Here is a 10,564-nt window from a genome sequence, read left to right on the forward strand (position 1 = left end):
TATAGCCTGTTCAGAACCAATTTAAGCTCTCAGTCACTTCATTTCTAAAGCAACAACACCATTACTACTGTCGACTAAATTAAATTCTTCTAAAAAATGATGGGAGAAAAAAAAAACAAATCCAAGCAACAGCTCCAAGTAGCAGATAATGGAAGTCAAGGTCAAACCTCTCAGAAAAAGAAACCAGTATTTTTAAGTTGTTCCCTGAATCCACACGTGAGGGACCAAACCTCACAAAACACAACAAAATGCTTTTAAGGGAAACCCTGAGGGCTTCGGTACTCTCTTTGCAATATTGCAAGCAGCCCAAAATAAATCCAATCTGACCTTATCACTGGGCAGACAAGGTCCAGGCAGGGGAGGGAACGCTGGAGAGGGAAAAGTCTTTATTCCAACAGGTCATTTTAGGAAAAAAAAAAAAAAAAAAAAAAAAAAAAGAGCTCAGAAATGCTGCTGGTATGTCCGGATTGTTCCATATTTGATAAATACTTTCAGAAGGTCTGGAGACTATCAGCAACACAGGCAGGACCTCTGACCCCCGAGCTTCAGCAGCACAGTGCATGTGTGTACGCGCTGTGCATCAGTGCGTGTGCATTGCGTGTGTATTTACGCCTGTTGAACCCATTGTCTCAGAGTCTGTTATCATTATGCAGCAGTTTCCTCTGGCTGGGGCGAGCGAGCTGGAGAGACAGAGAAATAGGAATACACTCAATCATCGGTTGCTCAACAATGAAGAGTCTATAAAGTTGACAAGCTCATCACTCCCGGGGCCAGTTCCACTGACTTTTGACGCAAACTTTTTTATGCACTCTTTCATGTCTGGCATTTCCCTCCTCTCTTTCCCTTCACCACACACACACACACACACACACACACACACACACACACACACACACACACACACACACACACACACACACACACACACACACACACACACACACACACACACACACACACACACACACACACACACACACACACTCCCACCCTGCTTATCTACCAAGCTGGTGCCCCAGACACAACCACAGCACACAAACAAACAGCTGACGTCATGGGCACACATGCACTCACACACAAGCTTTCCCATTTCTGGCCTGAAGTCACTGAGTTGGAATGTGATCGAAAATAGAGTGAGTGAAATGTGTGTATGGGGGGGGGGGGGGGGGTTTTTGAGCCGAAGAGAGGGCGCAAGGGATGGTGGGAAAAAGGAACCGGGAGGAGGCCCGGGGCACACCTATTACAATAGACTGACACACACTTTCAAACACACACACACACACACACACACAATCTGAGTCATCACCAGCTATCTCTTGCTGAATGCACACTCTCTAGAGCAGGTGTGTACATTGAAAGAGTTTAACATTATGCAATGCTGGTTATGTTATGATAACCTTTATTTATACAACATAAGTTGGACAATACCCTATTTTTGGGGTTTTTCCCTAAATGTCAGTCTACCACTTTAGTCAAGACTGAAATGTCTTAACAATTACTGAATAGTGTAACATTTCATTATCAGCAATGGTCCCCAGAGGATGGATGGTTATGATTTTGGTGATCACCTACCTTTAGCGCCACATGAAAGTAAAAAATGTTTACTAATTCTGTGAAATATATTAACGTCTTGACAGACTAATGCGGTTTTGTACAGAAATTCTTGGTTCTCATATGATGATGCCTTGACTTTTCTCCCGTGTTCCCATGACATCTTTAGATTTTACTAAAATATCTTAACAACTAGTGGTTAGACTGTCACAAACTTGACTTGTAATAAAGGTTTTGTAAAACCTGAAGTATACATGAAATAAATGCAGCGGTACTCACAAAAAAATGATGCAATATGTGTGACGAGAGTCAATAAGTACACCAATGAATGTCAACCAAGACTTTACTTATTTTTTTTGTTTTCCAAAGCTGCGAGTATCCTCTTTGTTAAATCTTTGTATTGCAATGTGGTACAATAGTGTGCTTCAAAAGCAAGATTTAGAAATTAGTAAAGGACTGAGATTTATTATTTTCATAACAGATCGTACAGGTAAAATGAGGTGGGATTATGCAACAGTGGTAGTAATAAATATTAGCACATCGAATAGACACCCTTAACCCAATTGGTGCATTTGGATATATGTTGCAGTAAATAGAGCGTGTCATGAGAGTGTCGCACTCAAGCTCACTGTCTGCCTGAACTAGCTCGCAGGCTTTGCTCCATTTATTCTGGGTCACATACACTAAATATTTTATGGCAGAAGTCTGGTGAGAAGCTTAAATTTAGATGGTTAAATCTGGGATTGAGTCCAGACATCTATGGCTACCACCACCTGACGAGTGTTTTAAATGCTGACGTGTTCTTGAGCAAAAATGTATATGACTGTACAATTAACCCAAGCGGAAAAGAGAATATATGTTGATTATATTCCTGAATAGATTGCAACTTTCTGGCACTTTTGACCTTCGAAAATAAGCAAAACAGAGATCAGTCAAGCAAAGATGTTCACTTCATTTCATTAATATAGCACCTAATCACGACACAGGGTATCTCGAGGCACTTAACATAGTAAAGTCCTTTTTTTTCTTTTGAAGAATTAAAGCAGCTGAAAATTGTACTTGTTAACAAAGATGTAAATTTGGGAAAATAATGAGAAATAAGAATGATGATAAATTAGTATAATGGAAATCAAAATTCCCATGAAATGTTACAAATCCTGCCCAGGAGGTGATTGTGTTTCTTTTTTCCACAGAATGCCCAGATGTACAGTCTTTCATGAGAAAGCCGGGGGGGCATTTCCACCTTGAAATCTGTTTTCCTGCAAGGAAAATGACAAAGTATGACCTTTGGAATTTTTGGAATGTGCATAAACAGGATGGTTTTTCCTTTCATTGCAGCCAACAAGTAATACAGTTTGCTTAAAGGGATGCCTTCTCCACCCCCATCCCCTGCCAGCAACCCCAAATATCTGACTTGCACCTAATTACCTCACGGTGTGTTTTCATTAGAACTACTTTCTGATAAAGGAGTGTTGACAACATGTTGTGTAATGGGGACATTTTTAAGAATAGATTTTCAGTGATGACTACACTGCAACAGAATTTCATCCATCTCCATAATAGCAAAGACTGATATCTTAAAATCTGCATTTTAATTGTTTTTTTTGCAGACGATTGCAAGAACATTTTGCGAAAAGCAAAGAAAGAAGAAGAATGGGCAATATAGGTCATGTGCAGGGCTCAACTTCCTGACAACACCGGCAGCATTGCACATATTTTAATCTGCTGAGCCACACAGTGACCCTGTGTGGTCACGCTTAAGCTACCCTGAGACCAGTGTGACAGCAGCCTACCACAAGTCTAATCCGCTCCCAGTCTAGCAGGACACTGAGCTCACTGTGGTGATGTCATCAAGGTGAGTCAGAGATGTCTGTGAAAGTGTCTTGGGAGGAGGAGTGTTATGGTAAGGAATATACAGTACATACACCTGCAGTATGTCACAATATAAGAGTGTATAACCATACTGTGGACACAGAAATCTGGTCACAGTCACATTAAAGAGACTCACCTTCCATTTGGAGACACAAATATTGAGCGAGAGTAATCGTTATGACTTGTCCTTTGGTGAAGCTGCATTAATCAATGTTCATCATAACAGTGAATCAAAGAATATGTAGGCGACAGGTGTCACTATGGCAAACTCACTCAGTTCTGTAGTTACTCAGTCGGTACTGCAGTGCATTTTGAGCTGATAAAAAAAAAGCTCTAATAAACCAGCAGCTCACTCTACCCAGCGACAAACTGTACGCAAAAAGGTCCCACCAAGCTGGTGAGTAAAGGGGACCAGGTAACTAAAAAGCTAAATTTTTCCCCTGAGGAGCTCGTGCAGACCAAAAAGAGCTAAAAATGCATCAGGTGGCCAAGACTACCGATGTTGCTCTTTGTCTGATGGATAGAGAACCGTTTGTTAAAATGTTCATCATTAGAAAGTTATCAAGTGATATTATATCAAAGTTGATTTTAGTGCTCAAATGTAGTACAATAGGTAACAGGAAGAGCAGCACGAAATACAGTTGTAGAATATCAGACATGACACACTGTTTTATGTCTGTTTGTGCGTCTGTACGAGACAGACTGAAGAAAACGAGAGACATGAGACAGTGTTTCCCTTTGTGTTGTGAGGCACAGGGTCCAGTAAGTCATTCTCAGATACTGTCACTTATTAACCGAAGGCTACCTGCCGTCTCACCAGTGGGGAATTCTTCATTGGTGACATCACAGGTGGTGGACAGGCCGAGAGAAAGAGGAGGCACGCAGGGTTTCAGGCAGTAAGAGGAAAGACTCCTTAAAAGGATATCAGGGTTGTTTTCTGTTTAGGTCCACCACCATTAAAAAAAACATCACTTCCGCTTCCTCAGATTGTCCTGACGATGAGTAGAGCGGAAGATGAGTGCTGGTCACTTCAGGGTTATTCCAAAACCATTGAATATGAAAGTAATCAGCCACACATGCTTTTTAAATTAGTTTTCAACAGAGGGAGTATGTATCAATGCTTTGTCCAAGTTTGGCTTCATTCACAAGCCCCCACATGTATTTATCCGCAAGCTACACTGTCAAGAACAGTGCAGCTTAACCATTAAATTAATTACAGCACTAATGTCATAGTAAATCATCATTTTAGAACTAATGAAGTACATTTTCTTTGGCAGTGAAAATAGAAGTTAAAGATGGAAATATGATTGTCACGATTGTGAAACTATACTCACTACGCTCATGTGAGAAGGAGTGATTAATACCATTGTTCTCTACCTTATTGACTTGTTATCTCAAAAACAATGGTAACCTCATTTCTGTTACATATTTCAAAACATGTCCAACCTTTTCAAGCTTGATAGATTTTTTTTTGTTAGATCTGATTCATTTAAGAGTCATAAACTACCAGAGGAGAATCAACTAGTCTAAAAAAAATGGTGTGCTATAGCAGAACTATGTTGGGTTTTTTTTGCTCTCCTTTGCCGTTCGCAATCTTGTTGCTCCACAAATGTAGCTTGAAAGCCTTTGTAGAGGAGATGAACTGGGCTACTGTTATTCCACTTAATTCTCATACTTCTCATACACCGTCATTGTTGTTATTCTTCTTTTTTTTTTTATATCAGATATTATTGTTTCCTAGGATTTGTTCAATACTATTTTTTGTTTTTAGCGTGTTCCTTGTGCAAATTTCCTTTTAGAAAATAGTGGTTGTTGAGTACACATCATTTGTTGAATGTATATTATGAAGTTTGACAGACAACTATCTGACTGAAAATCAGTGAATAAGACATTAGTGAAGCCTGTCGATCACTTCTTGTACAACCAAGGTAAAAGTCATGTCTTATCTTCACATTTATACGAGTATAACTCCATGATTCACTACAAAAGAAGACAGGCTGTCAACAAGGAATGCATCTGATCTATAAATAGCATAAGCGTTGTATACCTTGTAACGTTGGATACGACCACATCAATAGACAGAGACAGTGATTTAGACAGTGATGTAGACATATGAAGGAAAACTGCTACTACTCAGGGAAAATTTGACAATTGTCTGATGTTTGTATACGTGTATTCCACTTCAACCAGACAAGCTGACTAAGAAGGATGATACATTTCTTTGCCGTAATGACTCAAAGGAGTGTAAATTACATTCCTACCAGAACTTCTCCTGGTAACAGCATGGTGTTCCCCTGTCGGTCATTAGGAAGCTGCAGGATTGGTGCCTTGCTCTGTGTGCCTTTGGCGAAGACACATCTCCGTTCCACTTGCTTTGGTTTTCAGGAGTTTTGATTTGAGTCTGCTTCTCAAACTTTCACGCACCATGCCTTTGTATGTGTGAGCTATTTGCGTCCACATAAAGCACTTTCTTTCTTTTGAATGCATGAGTGCAAATGTATGCATGCATAGATGCAATCGAGTGTATCTGTGAGCATCTGAGCACAGTTATGATGGTAAAAAAAAAAAATGTGCATCCCCACCTGGGTGCTGCAGACACCACAAATCTCCACCTCTCACCTCCCCACCACAACAAAGGGAATCTCCCTGAGCTCATGTCTGGAACTCTGCCTGTCTAACAAAGGATAATTAAAAAAACAAATCTTCATTATAAAGAACCATTAACTTTTAGTTTGTGCAGCTAAGGGAGTAAACTCAACCATGATTCTAAGGGTGTTTTAGAATAAGGTTTATCATTTTACAAATAACCGGATTATATAGCTGAATATTTTAACCAATAAAGAAAAGATCTGTCACTTTAGTCCAGGTTATTTTGGAGTGAACTTTTTATTATTTATTTTCTGTTCTAGTTTTATATTTTTTTCACATTCCCCCTTCGTTACCTTCTTCCAAAATGTCTTTCTATATAATATAATTTATAATGAACACACACAGCAACAAATGCTAAACAGCATTATACTGTGTGTACTCACCAGTTGCCATTCACTATGCCATGTTTAATACCTATTCACTGTCAGTGAAAATAAAAAAACACACTGGAAGATTTGTTGCATGCGTGCTCCGGGCTTTACAGTCTGATCTATATTACAAACAGTATGACTGTGAACATCTGGGTGGATGAAGCGCTTCCATCAAGTTATTTCAGATAAACTATCAGCTCCCACATAGTTACCAAGACAAAGCTAAAGCTAAGTATTGATTGATTCTTAAGTCTATTATTTTTAGTATTAAGCCTCAAGCAGCGACTACAGGGGCTGAAATCATGTATTCTTCAGACCTGACTGACGTGGACTCAAGTGACATCAGCTGTTGATGTGAAAATTGCTGAAGTAACTTTTTTCTAAGGCTGACAGTGTACAATGTGCAAACAAAAGACCACATTGCCACATACTGTTTCTGGAGAGCTAGCTGTGGTGTTGGCTGAGCCATGTGATCCTCACAAATAACACACTATGTGGAGGCAAAAATCCCTTCACTTCAAAGAATAATTAATCTATGCATTGGTAATTCTTGATAACTGCACAGCAGTGTGGAACATCCAACATAGTTTAGCATACAGAGTACCCTTATGTCAAATACATTATGCGGCTAAAATGCTAATACAGAGAAAATGTATTATCATTTATTAACTTAAAACTGTTTATTTGACATTTTTGTCTGTGTACATTTGTCTGTGTTTGTTTGTTTGTGTGTGTGTGTGGCAACGTATGGTACCGATGTCTAATGGAGGGCTCAACCCCAAAAGCAGGATCCACCCAGGGAGACTCACGCAAGCCTATCAATGGAGCCATTGATACATGAAAGGCCATGATGGATGGAGGGAGAGTGTGTGAGAGGGGGTGTGTGTGTGTCTGAGTGTGTGAGGGGGTGTGTGTGTCTGAGTGTGTGAGGGGAAGAGATTTATGTGAACAAATCTGCCAGATGTAGAGTGTGAAGCAAGCACCAGATATTCATGTTTGACCGGGTCACGACCTTAGAGGGAGTTTGATTTTTCCATGACTTCCAAACATTATGTGGGTTTTCCTGCTGCTTGAACTACTTGACTATCTTTTCTTTCATTGCTACCGCTTTTGACTTTAACCCTTTTAATTTCTTTCAAATTGAAATTAAAGCAGAAAATGAGGAATTGTGCTCTTTGAGCTGTTGCAAAGAGGAAGTGTTGGGCAATGGTTTCACACTGAACAAAATAATGGCAAAATTAATGCAATTACACATAATTAATGATACAAATTTATATCAAAAATGCCAAAATACCTCTATCACAAAAAAAAATCATATCAATTTAATGACACATTATACTGTTAATAGTTATCTTGCTTACAGAACACTTCCTGTGTGACGAGAACGGCCAAGTTTCACACTAAAGCAGGTAAATACACTCATCAGTGCACTACACCGTGTCATTGTCACGTTTTTGCCTTCGCTAGGTGTGAAAAATACACATGTATAACTGTCGAAGATAGATAGATAGAAACCTGCGGCACCGTACATTTCACATGGTTTTATCTAGTGGGCTGACGTGTTTATTACATGCTTAGATGTGATACTGGGGTGACCAAGAAAGACAGACCTGAGTGTTAACAAAGGCTGATTAACTATACCCTTTAACTACTCTGAGCGGGTCAACTGGGCTGATTGTCACTGTTGTAATATCTGTTTTTTTTTATGTATCAGACGGTAGTGAAATCTATTTGTAGATGGTGATCAATCACATTAAAAATGATTTAAACACGTTATTTGACTGATGTTTTCTTCGTCCGCAATGATCAATTAAAATACACCAGCACCATGAACTCTTTTTGTCCCTCCTGCTCTTTCCTGCCCTGTCTGTCACCTCTTCAAATCTGTTTCATCTGTGTTTCTTTTCAGTTTGTATTTGTCTGTGCTCACTCTTCCACAGAAAACTATCCGCTCTGATTGTGGGACCAGCTGCCCATGTTTTGATTTTCACTTGTTGGTCTGTGTTTCAGCGTCACCTGAACTGTGGCTGACACTCCATTTTCTCCATTTTTATTTTATCTGGCACACCTCAGCGTGCGCACACACACACACACACACACACACACACACACACACACACACACACACACACACACACACACACACACACACACACACACACACACACACACACACACACACACACACACACACACACACACACACACACACTTCTGTGGATAGATGGAAGTGAAAGTGCTGCTAGCGACCATAAACATCACTGACATGCCACATAAACACAATATGATAAATGTCAACTGAGATTTCTCTGCATCTGTCGGAATGTGTTTTATCAATCTAAATCTAGAGATACAGTTAATGGCAAGAGGACTCAAGGAACTTTCTGTATAGTGTATATTGAGTGTGAGTGTGTGTTTACAAGTGTCCTATTGGAGCTAAAAAAAAAGACAGAAAGATTTGCTCACATTCTCCAACAGATTATCATTTCCACAAACTGACAGATAATCTTCACATTCTTTATTGTGTAAGACAATTTTTAAAACCCTTGTGCAACTTGTAGTCAAACTATAACTTTTCAAATTATTATTAGCGGAAATTGAGCAGAGAAAAGGGGTTGAGTCCTTCTCTTTACTGTAATCAAGTCATTTAAGCATCTCCATCACCTGGATGGACATGAACATAGGCCTAACAGCCTTTCTATTTTAGGAGTTCGGTTCATACGTGTTTTTTGTGTGAATTTGTGCCGTACTCATCCTTCTGCACCTGGAATAAACAGCAAGCAGATATAATTTTTGTTCTTTTTTTTGGTGCTGATATCTGTGTTAACGTGAGGAGGGATGAAAGAGTCTTTGCTATACATCAAACAAAGGAGCCTTTAGACACAACAGCAAACTACATAAACCTTTTTAAAAGCCTTTATTCATGACATTAGAGGTAAGGTGAAACTTTAATGATCCCCATAAGGGAATTAGGCTGTTGCAACAGCAAACAAGGAAAGCAACATCAAAGTTCTTTTGAATATCAGACTGTAAAATGACAACAGGAGAAGAACATACAGCAGTTTCAGCATTACAACAGGAACGGTTCTTTCTTTCTTTCTTTCTTTCTTTCTTTCTTTCTTTCTTTCTTTCTTTCTTTCTTTCTTTCTTTCTTTCTTTCTTTCTTTCTTTCTTTCTTTCTTTCTTTCTTTCTTTCTTTTGTTTTTTCGTTCATTCCTTGCTTCTTTCTTTTGTTTTTTCGTTCACTCTTTCTTTCTTTGCCTTTTTCACCAAAAAACATGATGACACGTCACATAAGAAAAAGCAAGGGTATAAAGAACAGGCCATGTCCAGACTGCAGGCAAATCAAATTTGTTTCTCCCATCAGATCTTTAGGGCAGACACAATTTCTTGTGAGTGAGCGGATCAGATTTGGTGTCTCCAGACATCACCAACCTATCTGCAAGGGTTGCTGTGGTAACGATGTACTCATACTGTAGATACACTGGTGACACGTCTTTCCAAAGTGGAAGACAATTGCCAGTAGACAATTTATTTTGGCGTCTGTCCATGGACTGTCGTTGACATTGTCGCTTGAACAGACCCCAGCCACTGTCCTGTTAATGTCCTGCTACAAGTCTAAATGTCTCTGGTGAAAAAGGCCCGTTGTGTCAAAGTCACCAAAGTGACGTGGAATGAAAGGTCAGCACGTTCACGAGCATTTGGTACAGATGTGAACTGACTAACATCACGTTATTGCCCATCCCTTACATAATATCCAACTTACTTCAGCTCCCAACATGTAAATGAGGACAAGTTGAAAATGTTAAAAATGACCAAATCCTTTTGTAATGTCATTTGGATTTCAACCAAAGAGCTCACTGAGAGCGGGAGAAATGGGAATTTTCCAAGAAGTGTCAGATTAGTTAGTCTGTGCTGGACGAGCATGGAAATGGACCGAGGGATGGACACATGGTTGGATGGTGTAATGTAAGCGGAGGTCAGGGATTAGGCAAGCAAAGTGAAGGATTTCCAGACGGGAGAGTAATCTAGACGTGTCGATATTCATCCTGTAGGGGGAAAAAAATAGCGGGCCAAGAAGATTACCCCGATGCCGATTGCGTAATCTCGGTGTGTGTGTC

This window comes from Brachyistius frenatus, unplaced genomic scaffold (genome assembly GCF_029030835.1).
Source record: "Brachyistius frenatus isolate BFR_SWC_R1_liver_20210118 unplaced genomic scaffold, ASM2903083v1 Contig_7, whole genome shotgun sequence".
Lineage (NCBI taxonomy): Eukaryota > Metazoa > Chordata > Actinopteri > Embiotocidae > Brachyistius > Brachyistius frenatus.